The sequence below is a fragment of the Momordica charantia genome (assembly GCF_013281855.1).
Source record: "Momordica charantia cultivar OHB3-1 chromosome 2 unlocalized genomic scaffold, Mcharantia_2.0 BLBB01000002.1, whole genome shotgun sequence".
NCBI lineage: Eukaryota > Viridiplantae > Streptophyta > Magnoliopsida > Cucurbitales > Cucurbitaceae > Momordica > Momordica charantia.
In genome coordinates this window covers 19,513,083-19,522,711 of record NW_028275160.1, presented here as the reverse complement: position 1 = coordinate 19,522,711, position 9,629 = coordinate 19,513,083, and the positions used below count along the sequence as shown (strand labels likewise).

At 38.9% G+C, this 9,629-nt stretch overlaps 1 long non-coding RNA gene across 2 annotated transcripts; it reads left to right on the top strand.

Moving 5' to 3' along the window:
• The first annotated feature begins 262 nt into the window (after nucleotides 1-262).
• Nucleotides 263-2,486, top strand: LOC111022478 (uncharacterized). 2 transcript variants are annotated; one of them, XR_002602973.2, is made up of 3 exons: nucleotides 263-961; nucleotides 1,043-1,087; nucleotides 2,177-2,486. It is a non-coding gene; the product is annotated as an uncharacterized LOC111022478 (long non-coding RNA). The 2 variants fall into 2 exon arrangements; XR_015789439.1 differs by having other exon boundaries at nucleotides 263-1,087.
• Nucleotides 2,487-9,629: the final 7,143 nt, after the last annotated feature.

The window sequence follows — 9,629 nt, the reverse complement described above, 5'->3', positions numbered from 1 at the left end:
AATAAAAAGAAAAAAAGAAAAAAAAATGAAAAAAAAGGTAAAAAGTTACCGTTTGAAAAAAGAAAAAAAAAGAGAAAAAAATCATAGTTACCGTTTGAAAAAGAAAAAAAAAGAGAAAAAAAAATCATAGTTACCGTTACATATATATATATATATATTATGTAACGCCCCGAGTCCCTCAGGTTAGTTAGTCTCGAATCAGGAGATTTTTCATTTAATTTTTAAATTAATTGTTAATTAAATTTATCTATATTTATCGGGCTCTAAACTCCAATTAAATTAATATTTACCGGACTCCGTGTGGTGGATCTTGTTTTAAAGGGGGATGGATTTCTTATCTTTTGGGCTTGGACTTGTTGGGCCTCTATTGGGGTAATTTGGTTTTAAAACAAAGGAAAAAAAAAAGAAAACAAAAAAAAGAGGGACTTCATCTTTTTCTTCTCCTTCTTCCTTTTGCCCTAGCCGTCACCCACCCCTCTCCTTCTTCTTGTTCATCGGCGACCACACCTCACGGCGGCGACGGAAGTGGCGACGCCTCCCAGCAGCAGCGGCGGCCGGCGACCACACCCGTAGCAGCAGCAGCAGCGGCGGCGCGACTTCCCCGACGTCCCGGCGATCTGCAGCAGCGGCGGCGCGTTCCCCGGCGGTCTGCAACGAACCAGCACCGCTCCTCCTCGCGGCGGCACACGGCAACGGGCCAGATCCGTGGCGGGGCACGGCGAACAGGTTGTTACAGCGGCGAACCGGCGGCGCACGACGAACGGTTCAGATCCGCGGCGAACCTTGACGATCTGCTGCTATGATCCGACGAACAGCGACTCCAGCGGCGGGATTTGTGCGTTACAGCAGCGTTTAGGACGTTTGGCGGTGACCCACATCCGTTAGAAGCTCGATTTAGGCTACCCACACCTTGGCGAGCTAGATCTAGGTGACCCACACCTATACGAAGTCGGTTTTGGTGGTAATGAGTCATTTGAACCCTTTTAGAATTGATTTCGAAGGCTAAATAGTGTACGTAACTTGCTGTATTTTTCTGTTTTAGTGCTTAGGTGTGAGGTCGACGCAAAACTTAAGGGCGCGGTTGTGAGTAAGTAGACAAGGGGCGTGTGCGTGCGTTAATGTATGCTAAATGGTCTCTAATGTGCTGATTTTGTGGCGTTTAATACTAATTTTATTACGTCATTGTGCTAAATAATTCTCGTTGTGTTAATCGGTATAATTGGAGTAGTGTTGGATATTTGTCGCTGAAAATGGTGAGGTTTTTGCTTTGCAAAACTGCTGAGTATTGCTGTGGAAATGTTTGTGGTCTGAATATGCATGAGTTGTTCGGCGTGTCTTGTGTGTTATGATACTTAGTAATGTTTATTGAATATCGATGCTGGATATTAAGTGTTTTAGGTGAACTGTGTCGGATTCCAATGGTTTAAAATTTGTTTGGTTATGCCTTGTTGCGACGAACCTCATTGTGAAGCCGTTGTTAAGAAAAGTTATATTGTGAGAGCATGATCGGTTTATTATTTCATTATTAGAATGTTGTTTAAGTTGTGGAAGCATGATGATTTGTAGTTGTGAGTTGAAAGATGCAAGGGTAATGGCTTAAGAAAGTATATAGTAAGACTCTGGTGAGAGTTGGATTCTTGGAGGAAATGAATGAGTGAGTGTCAGGGCCTCGGGTATAAATGATCGAGGGCTGATACGTCACTATAGTATCGAGGACTCGGGTAAAAACGGTCGAGGGTCGATACGAGGAGTCCTTTGGAAGGAAGGCTATTGGGGCCTTGGGTGAAAATGGTCAAGGGCCAATAGATGGTGAAGTCATCGGGGCCTCGGGTAAAAATGGTCGAGGGCCGATGCAGCAGTGTCGGGGCTCTGGGTAAAAATGGTCAGGGGCCGACTCTACTCGAAGGAGTTAACTGTGGAAGGCTAGGATAGCTGTGATAAGCGTAGAGGTATTTGGGATGTTAGGTAGACTAGAGGTTGGTAGTTAACGTGTTCCTGGTTATGGTTGTCACCAAATTTTATGGGATGTGTCTATGTTTGAATGCATGATGTGATGAAAGGCATGACTATGAATGTTTCATGATTTAGTTGAGCATGATGTGTGTGTGTTGTTGGGGAGGGCTACTTATGGAGTATATTTTATATACTCACCCCCCCCCTACAATGATTGTTTCAGGTGAAGGACTCGTGGGCGACCATGGTGATGAGATAGAGGAGGCATGATGAGCGAGGACCATAGGCTGCATAGTCATTCTTACTTAGCTTAAGTTATTAATTAAGACCTTATGTTATGGTCAATAAACTATTTGCTCGTGTTTGAATAATTTGGGAGGTTCCCACTTGGTATTGACTTTATTTCAGGATAGGTGTCTATCTTAGTTCTCTACCATTCATGAGTTTTGCCTAGTTTGAATAATAAAATTGCCCCGGGAGGTTGTCCACGGATGTTGTTGAATGATATTCTATGAAATTGATTTATTGTTGAATTGACCAGAGGTGGAACTTGATTGTATGTAATTGTTGCATAGGGAGTTGGCATCATGCGTTTTGGGGTTAAGTTTAATCAGTTGGGTAGTTAATGTAACTTAGAAGTGTGGGGGAAATTCTGGGTCGTTACATATTATATTATATTATTATTATATATTATAATATAATATAATATAATCATTACTTTTTAAATTCAATCTCCACCTTTCATCTTCCATCATTAAGATCAAATGACCCAAATTGGTTTTAGTTTCAAATCAACTTTACTCACTTTCCTCCCCTATTTAAACCCCTATTCTCTCCCATTTTATATATACCAATTTTCTTATTTTTAAATCCTCTATAATCCATTGTTCTTCTCTCCAAGCTCTCAATTCTACTTCTATTTTTATTCTTGTGAGAGATTTTCTTGTGTGAGGATTGATGTATTTGTGAGCTTAAATTTGAAAATCTACTCTATTTGAGAGTTTTAGTGTGTGAAAAATTCTTATTTTCACACTTATTTGGGTTTCGTTCTTGAGCCCGGTAAAAGGAACGGAGTGTGAGTTTTAATCTTTGTCCCAAGAAAAAGATTGAGTTTAGTTCTAGATCCCGTAAAAAGAGCGGTTTGTAAGGTTTGGTCTTGATCCCGCAAAAGGATCGGGTTTCCGATCTTGAACCCGTAAAAGGATCGTGCTTAGTGGAAAATCTCGAGAGGTGCTCAGGGAGTGGAGTAGGCCGAGGGTTTGCCAAACCACTATAAATCTCTTGGGTGAAGTTTTCTCTATCCCTTACTTTTTATTTATTGCAATTTATCTTTTAAGTATATTTTCTTTTATTGCAAATATATATTGTGCTTATTTTGAATATTTGTTTCATGATATTTTTAGTTGCTTTAAATATTGCATAAATTGTTTTTGTTTAAAAAATTTACTTGGTTATTTGATTTATGCTTAAATTCGAAAGATTTTAGTAAATTGATCTTTAACACTATTCACCCCCCCTCTAGTGTTGTCATACCGATCCATCAGCATGAACTCTCACATGTACCATTGCCCCTACACAGCTGAATGGCAAGAGCTGGCAAACTTCGGCGAGATCTAGAACATTGGGGACAGTTTTATTAATACTTTGCTTTAATGTATTTTCAATTTAATGATTTAAGCATTGTGGTACAAATTTGGCACAATTGTTGCTTTGTTTCATTATTGTAATCTTCATTTATCTATTTACCCTATTTAATCATGGATTTATTTATTTATGGTTCTCTTTTTCTCTTCTCCTATTTTCTATTTTCTTAATTGACTGGCACCACATCACACTTACTGTACCAGACGCAGGGTGAGAGTAATAATGGAAGATCAAAAAGTTGAGCAAAAGAAAACAAGGAAATATATTGAGGAATTGAGTGAAAATTTTGATGTCATCCTCCTCGCGCTAGAAAAAGCAAAGATGCTTGCAGATCCCGCTACATCTAGCAATCTCGTCCATGCCCCGCAAGAAACCCTGTCTTATCCACCTGGGTTTGGCCAACCTCTTAGGCCAGTAGCATAGGGCTCTATGCCACTATATACAACGTATAACCCTCTGTATGACATTCCAGTTTGTCAGTACCCACCTCCCTTTGTTAAGGGAGATCAGCAAGTCCCAACCAACATTATCTTTTGAGAGCCCGAGCAAATCATGGCACCCCCTATAGTTCTTAGTCTCGGTGGTCTCCCAGCCAAGATAGACTCAGAAGAACGAATTTCCCCCGATAATGAGAAGCTAGAACTTCTAGAGGAAAGATTAAGAGCAGTCGAGGGGACAAACATTTTTGGCAACATCGATGCTTCTCAATTGTACTTAGTGATGGGTTTAGTCATCTCTTCAAATTTTAAAGTGCCGAAATTTGAGAAGTACGATGGTTCTTCTTGTCCTAAGAACCATCTTATAATGTACTGCAGGAAGATGATGGCGTATGTCCAAAAATGACAAATTATTGATACACTGCTCTCGTGATAGTTTATCTGGTCCGACATCTCTTGGTACATGTAGTTGGACAGCTCTTATGTCAGCTTGTCGAAGAATCTGGCCGACTCGTTCCTTAAGCAATATAAACATAATATAAATATGGCACCATATTGCTTGGATTTGCAAGGAACGGAGAAGAAGAGTACAAAAAGCTTTAAAGAATACGCCCAAAGATAGAGGGACACGACAGCTCAAGTCTAACCTCCTTTAACTGATAAAGAGTTATCTTCTATATTTATCAACACTTTAAAACATCTCGTCTATGATCAGATGATAGGAAGCGCTTCCATAAATTTCTCTGATATTATGACCATCGAAAGAAAGGATCGAACATGGGGTCAAGCATGGTTGAATAACTAGTACTGCTAATGACACATCAGCCATTAAGAAAGCAAGTTCTTTGAAGAAGAGGGAGGGTGAGGTGAAAATGGTAAGAGCAGACTGACACTCTTGGAAACAGCAGCCATATAGTAGGACACCGCGATACTCTCAATATTATTACCCAATGCCATACGGGTATAATCAACCATATATGAACAATACAACTTCACATTACTCTCCTTATGCCTCTCAAAATTTCTGACCCCCAGCCAGTCACAATTTCCAACCTTGGGGTCAACACCATGATACATTCTATACTCAAGGGCAGTAGTGATTACGCTTGTTTACATGGGTAAAAAGAAGGTTTTAGATACTGTTTTTACTATGTTTTAACTTTGTTTCGGACTTTTTTTCGGTCGTTTGAGTTCCAATTCATGCAAAAATCATATATGATGGTTTGTGGTTGGCTTATATTGTATTTATGACATTTTAGGACCATTTGGGAGTGCAAATTAATCAAAAGAAGCAAAAAGTCAGAAACATCCTCATGGGAGGCACCAGGCGCCTGGGAAGGCTGCAGAAAACTGTTTTCCTTCCAACTTTGCCCTTAATGAAACGCGTCTTCCAATGCGTTTTGGTGGTTCCAACCGATGCATACGTGTAGAAGAAGTGTTCCACTATCAGTTTGAGCACAATTTAGTCAGCCAAAGAAGTTGGAAATGGGTGATCCACCATCGTTTTAGGACCTATCTAACCAATTCTGCACAGCTATAAATTCCAGCAGCTTCTTCACCAAATTCATCAAGCATTGCTTCCTTCTCTTGATCATTTTTAGTGTTTCTTTGTTGCTTTCTAAGTACTTTTGAGTTGCTTTCATTAGTTGCTTTTAGTTTTTAAATCCCGAGCACTTTACATTCCTTTATTGAGCTTTGTTTTGTTTCCGTTTGTACTTAGTTATTTTCTACCTATTCAAATATATAAAAATCCAGCACTTTGCTTATCTTTCCTTTGCCTTTACTTTATTTTTAGTTAAGAGAATTGTGTTTTTGGAGGAAAGAACACGTGACACTCTCCCTTGCTTGAAAGAGAAGAGCGAAGCTCTCAATCCCGAGCAAAACTCTCCGTTAGTTAACTTTTGTTTTTCACACATGCATTTCAATTTCAACCATTTTACTTGCTGTATTTTCTTCAATATGTCTTTCTAAATTCCCGTCTCTAGCCCAATTATGGATAGTTAGCCTTTTATTTCTAAAAAGGGTTGCTAAGAAGTAGTGTTTTTGCTTTCCACTCATTGCTCAACATGTTTTTCCAAAAAAGTTAGGATTTAGAGAAGGCCACTGTAAGTCTTAACAAGTCAATACTGAAAAGGTTGCTTATTTGCATTGTTGAGTGGTTAAACCGAGGAGAGGAGCGCCTTAGACATAAGGGTTCCGGTTAAGTAGCCTAGACATAGGACCTTAACCCGAGGTTGCGACTATTTCTATCCTAAAACTAAGATATCTCTCATAATAGACATATTAGGGAATATCTTAGGACTTTGAACTTGCTTAGACATAAGTCAAGTGAAAAGCGTAGTCGTTGGTTCCTAAAGTAAAATGCATATCGTCCTTAGCATATCCTTGATTCTTTGTTGGCTAACTTGAAGTAATTCGGGCTAGGTTTTACCATTATAAGACCAAATCCCAAATCCAAAACCATTATTTGTGACCACTTCCCATTTTACAAGAACCACTCATTTCAACGTTCACTATTCATTAAAACTTTAGAGTTTGGAAATTATTTAGAAGTCCTTGAGGATCGATACTTGGATACTCCATCCATTTTATATTACTCTGACAGGTGTGCGCTTGCATCTATAAAATTGTTACCACGCTTAGTGCGTGCGTTCAGCATAACCCCAGTCAAGTAGAATAATAGATGGCTACGTAAACAAACTCAGTTCGACCCAATCTCCATGACTTTTACTGAGCTTCTACCTCAGTTATTTCTGAATAATCGATTGGCGCCTGTATCTGTAGATCCAATCAAGCCTCCATATCGAATATGGTTTGATGCAAATGTCTGTTGTGACTACTACGTAGGAGTCATAGGGAATTCAACAGACAACTGCACTGCATTGGAATATAGAGTTCAAGCTTTGATAAAGGCGGGTTGGATGAACTTCAAAAAAGAAAATCGGCCGGACGTCAATAATAATCCACTGCCGAATCATCATAACCTGCAAATAAATGTAATGGAATGCCAAGGGATCGAGTCAAAGAGTAAGGCTGCAGACATCATAACCCCTATAGAGGAACTATGTGACATTCTCTTAGGCAATGGATATGTATCAATGGAATATCTATGCCCGGACCTCAAGTTTGAAAGATATGATGAAAGCCATACACGCCCGTCACAGGTCTGTTCATGGGCTATAGTGGGTTCGAAGTTCGTGTTCTTACTATGTCAGGGACAAATGGCCATAGTTAGGTTCGTGGGTTTGGTTGCATGCTGTTGTATGTGGAGGAAAGGTTTGTCGGAGAAGACGTTGAGGGAGGGGCTGTTGCAATTGAGAAAATATGAGGGAGGGGCGGTTAAGGAAGAAGAAAAAGAAGAAGAAAAATATTAATTTTCTCTTTTAATTAAATCAAGTTTATGTATTTAATTTCTTAGTTTAGCACCGTGAACGATGAACAAACCTTAAATATTATGGAGTATATGTTTTGTATATGTTAAGGTATGAAGTTAATATGAAGTGTATTTTAGGGTATATGCAACATAAACTTCAAGGTATATATTATATAACCTAATATTTTAGTATAGAGCAGCAAACGTTATGTATTATATAAAAAAATTAGGCGCATATATTATTATCATGCTGTAAGCTATATTAAAAAATATTATATAACCTAATAATTTAGTATATACCAATAAAAAATATATATTATTTAACATTTTGAATGAGTATATCTTTATATATTAGATTAAAATTTAAAATATATTATATAATGGTTGCTAGAATTTTCCACGACCAAAAAACTTATGCTAATCGGAAAAGGAAACCTGTTAAACAAATGGGTGGTCGAAAAAAATTAGATCCACGCGAAAAAAGTAGAGTGCCGTCGTAAGGTTGAGAAACTAAATAACAGCTAAAAAAATAAATAAAATAAAGACGCTGGAATAAAGTAATATATGTCGAAAAATTCAAAGAAGAACTACCAAAAAAATTAAGCAAGAATAAGTTCATTGATTAGTTACAAAAGAGCTGAACTTATTGAAAATGAGCTTTGTTGATGCTTGGATTTTTGGCCTTCCCAGTTCTCTAAAAAATGCCCATCAAACTCGATGATCAAGGGACCGGATACCTGCAAAATCGAACAATCCTAAACTAGTGTGACTTCAGTCACACGAGCTCTGATGCTAAAGTCAGCTATGGGAGAATCACTAAGCAAACAAAGTACTTCGAGTGTATTTCAGCTTAGCTTTGATAGGTGATTCCTCCTCCTATTTATGGTCTATCTTCTCCCTAGGGTTTTACGAATTCCAACCCTAGGTCATCTCAAGATAGTCGGGCTCAGTGGGTCGTGATACCTGTGGGCTCTCTTATCAGGTTTGGGCCTGAACATCGATTGGTTGACATAGGAACCGGGAGAGAGGTCGAGATACTTCTCGACCTAAAGCCGAGAAGGTCTTGGCGCCGAGGTGGGGTCGACTCTCAAGTGGGCCGACCCTTATGCTCTGGGCTGGCCCCAGTCATCGATGGCCTCGGTTCTTCCTTCTTCTTTTACGGTCCAACCTCTATTCTTTTCTGAACCGTTTTGCTCAATATGACAATAGCCTCACTCTCAAAATTGAAGACGAAGGTTGTGACCATGTTAAGACTCTTGTTTTGAGAGTACTTGTTGCCCATTGTTGCTATGAGACCCTTTTACAAAGTAGTTTATATGCGTAATCAGTTGTTTGACTCCTCAACAGTGTTAATTATGCTAAGGCTTCTAAACTACTGAGCTTTTACCAAAGGCTTTCACATCCAGTTTTGGATTTTAAAACGTTTGGTTTCTGCTACTGGTCGTATACCTTGGGCTTGCTGATATTGTATTGCTTCATGAATCGGAAGTCTTTCAGATTTTCATGTTTTTTCAAGGTGACTAGTCATGATCAAGTCTCTTTGAGCCTGGTTCTACACCCATCTGGTTTTAACCATTCATTTTCAGCCCTGGGATTTAACCTTAGCAGAACTTGTGTCGATACTTTCGGATTTCCAACCTGTTTGGCATTTGCCAAACGATTTTATACCTGCTTTAGTTTTGATCATGCTGAGCCTTTATTGGCTTGCTTCTAGGTCTGTCCCCATTCTGAGTTTCTTGACCAGTTGTAGATATTTACGTACAATGCCCCCTACTTGAGAAATTTATTTCAAAATAAACATAAAAGCTCAAGTATCATGTCAAATGTCGTATACTTTTATTAAAAAGAAAACTGTTCAGGTAGAGAACTAGGCACAATAAAGGGATAAACCAATAGCCTAGTCGACTGAGATAAGCGAGTGCCATAACATAAAATGCTTATAAAATAAATGGAATGTATCACTAAGTTAGTGGTAGTATCTTTTGAGGTACTGAGCGTGTCATGGGTGGGGTAAGGTCTTCCCACGTTGGTCTTCCAAGGCATAGATGCTCGTCTGAACCACTTTAGTAACTTTGTATAGGTCTTCCCATGTCAGTCAGAACGCCTCGCTGGTTGAGTTTTTGGTATTAGGCATGACCTTTCTTAATACCAGATCGTCCTCTTTGAAGTTACGTTTTTTAACCTTCGAATTGTAATATCGAGCGATCCGATTTTTGTACTCG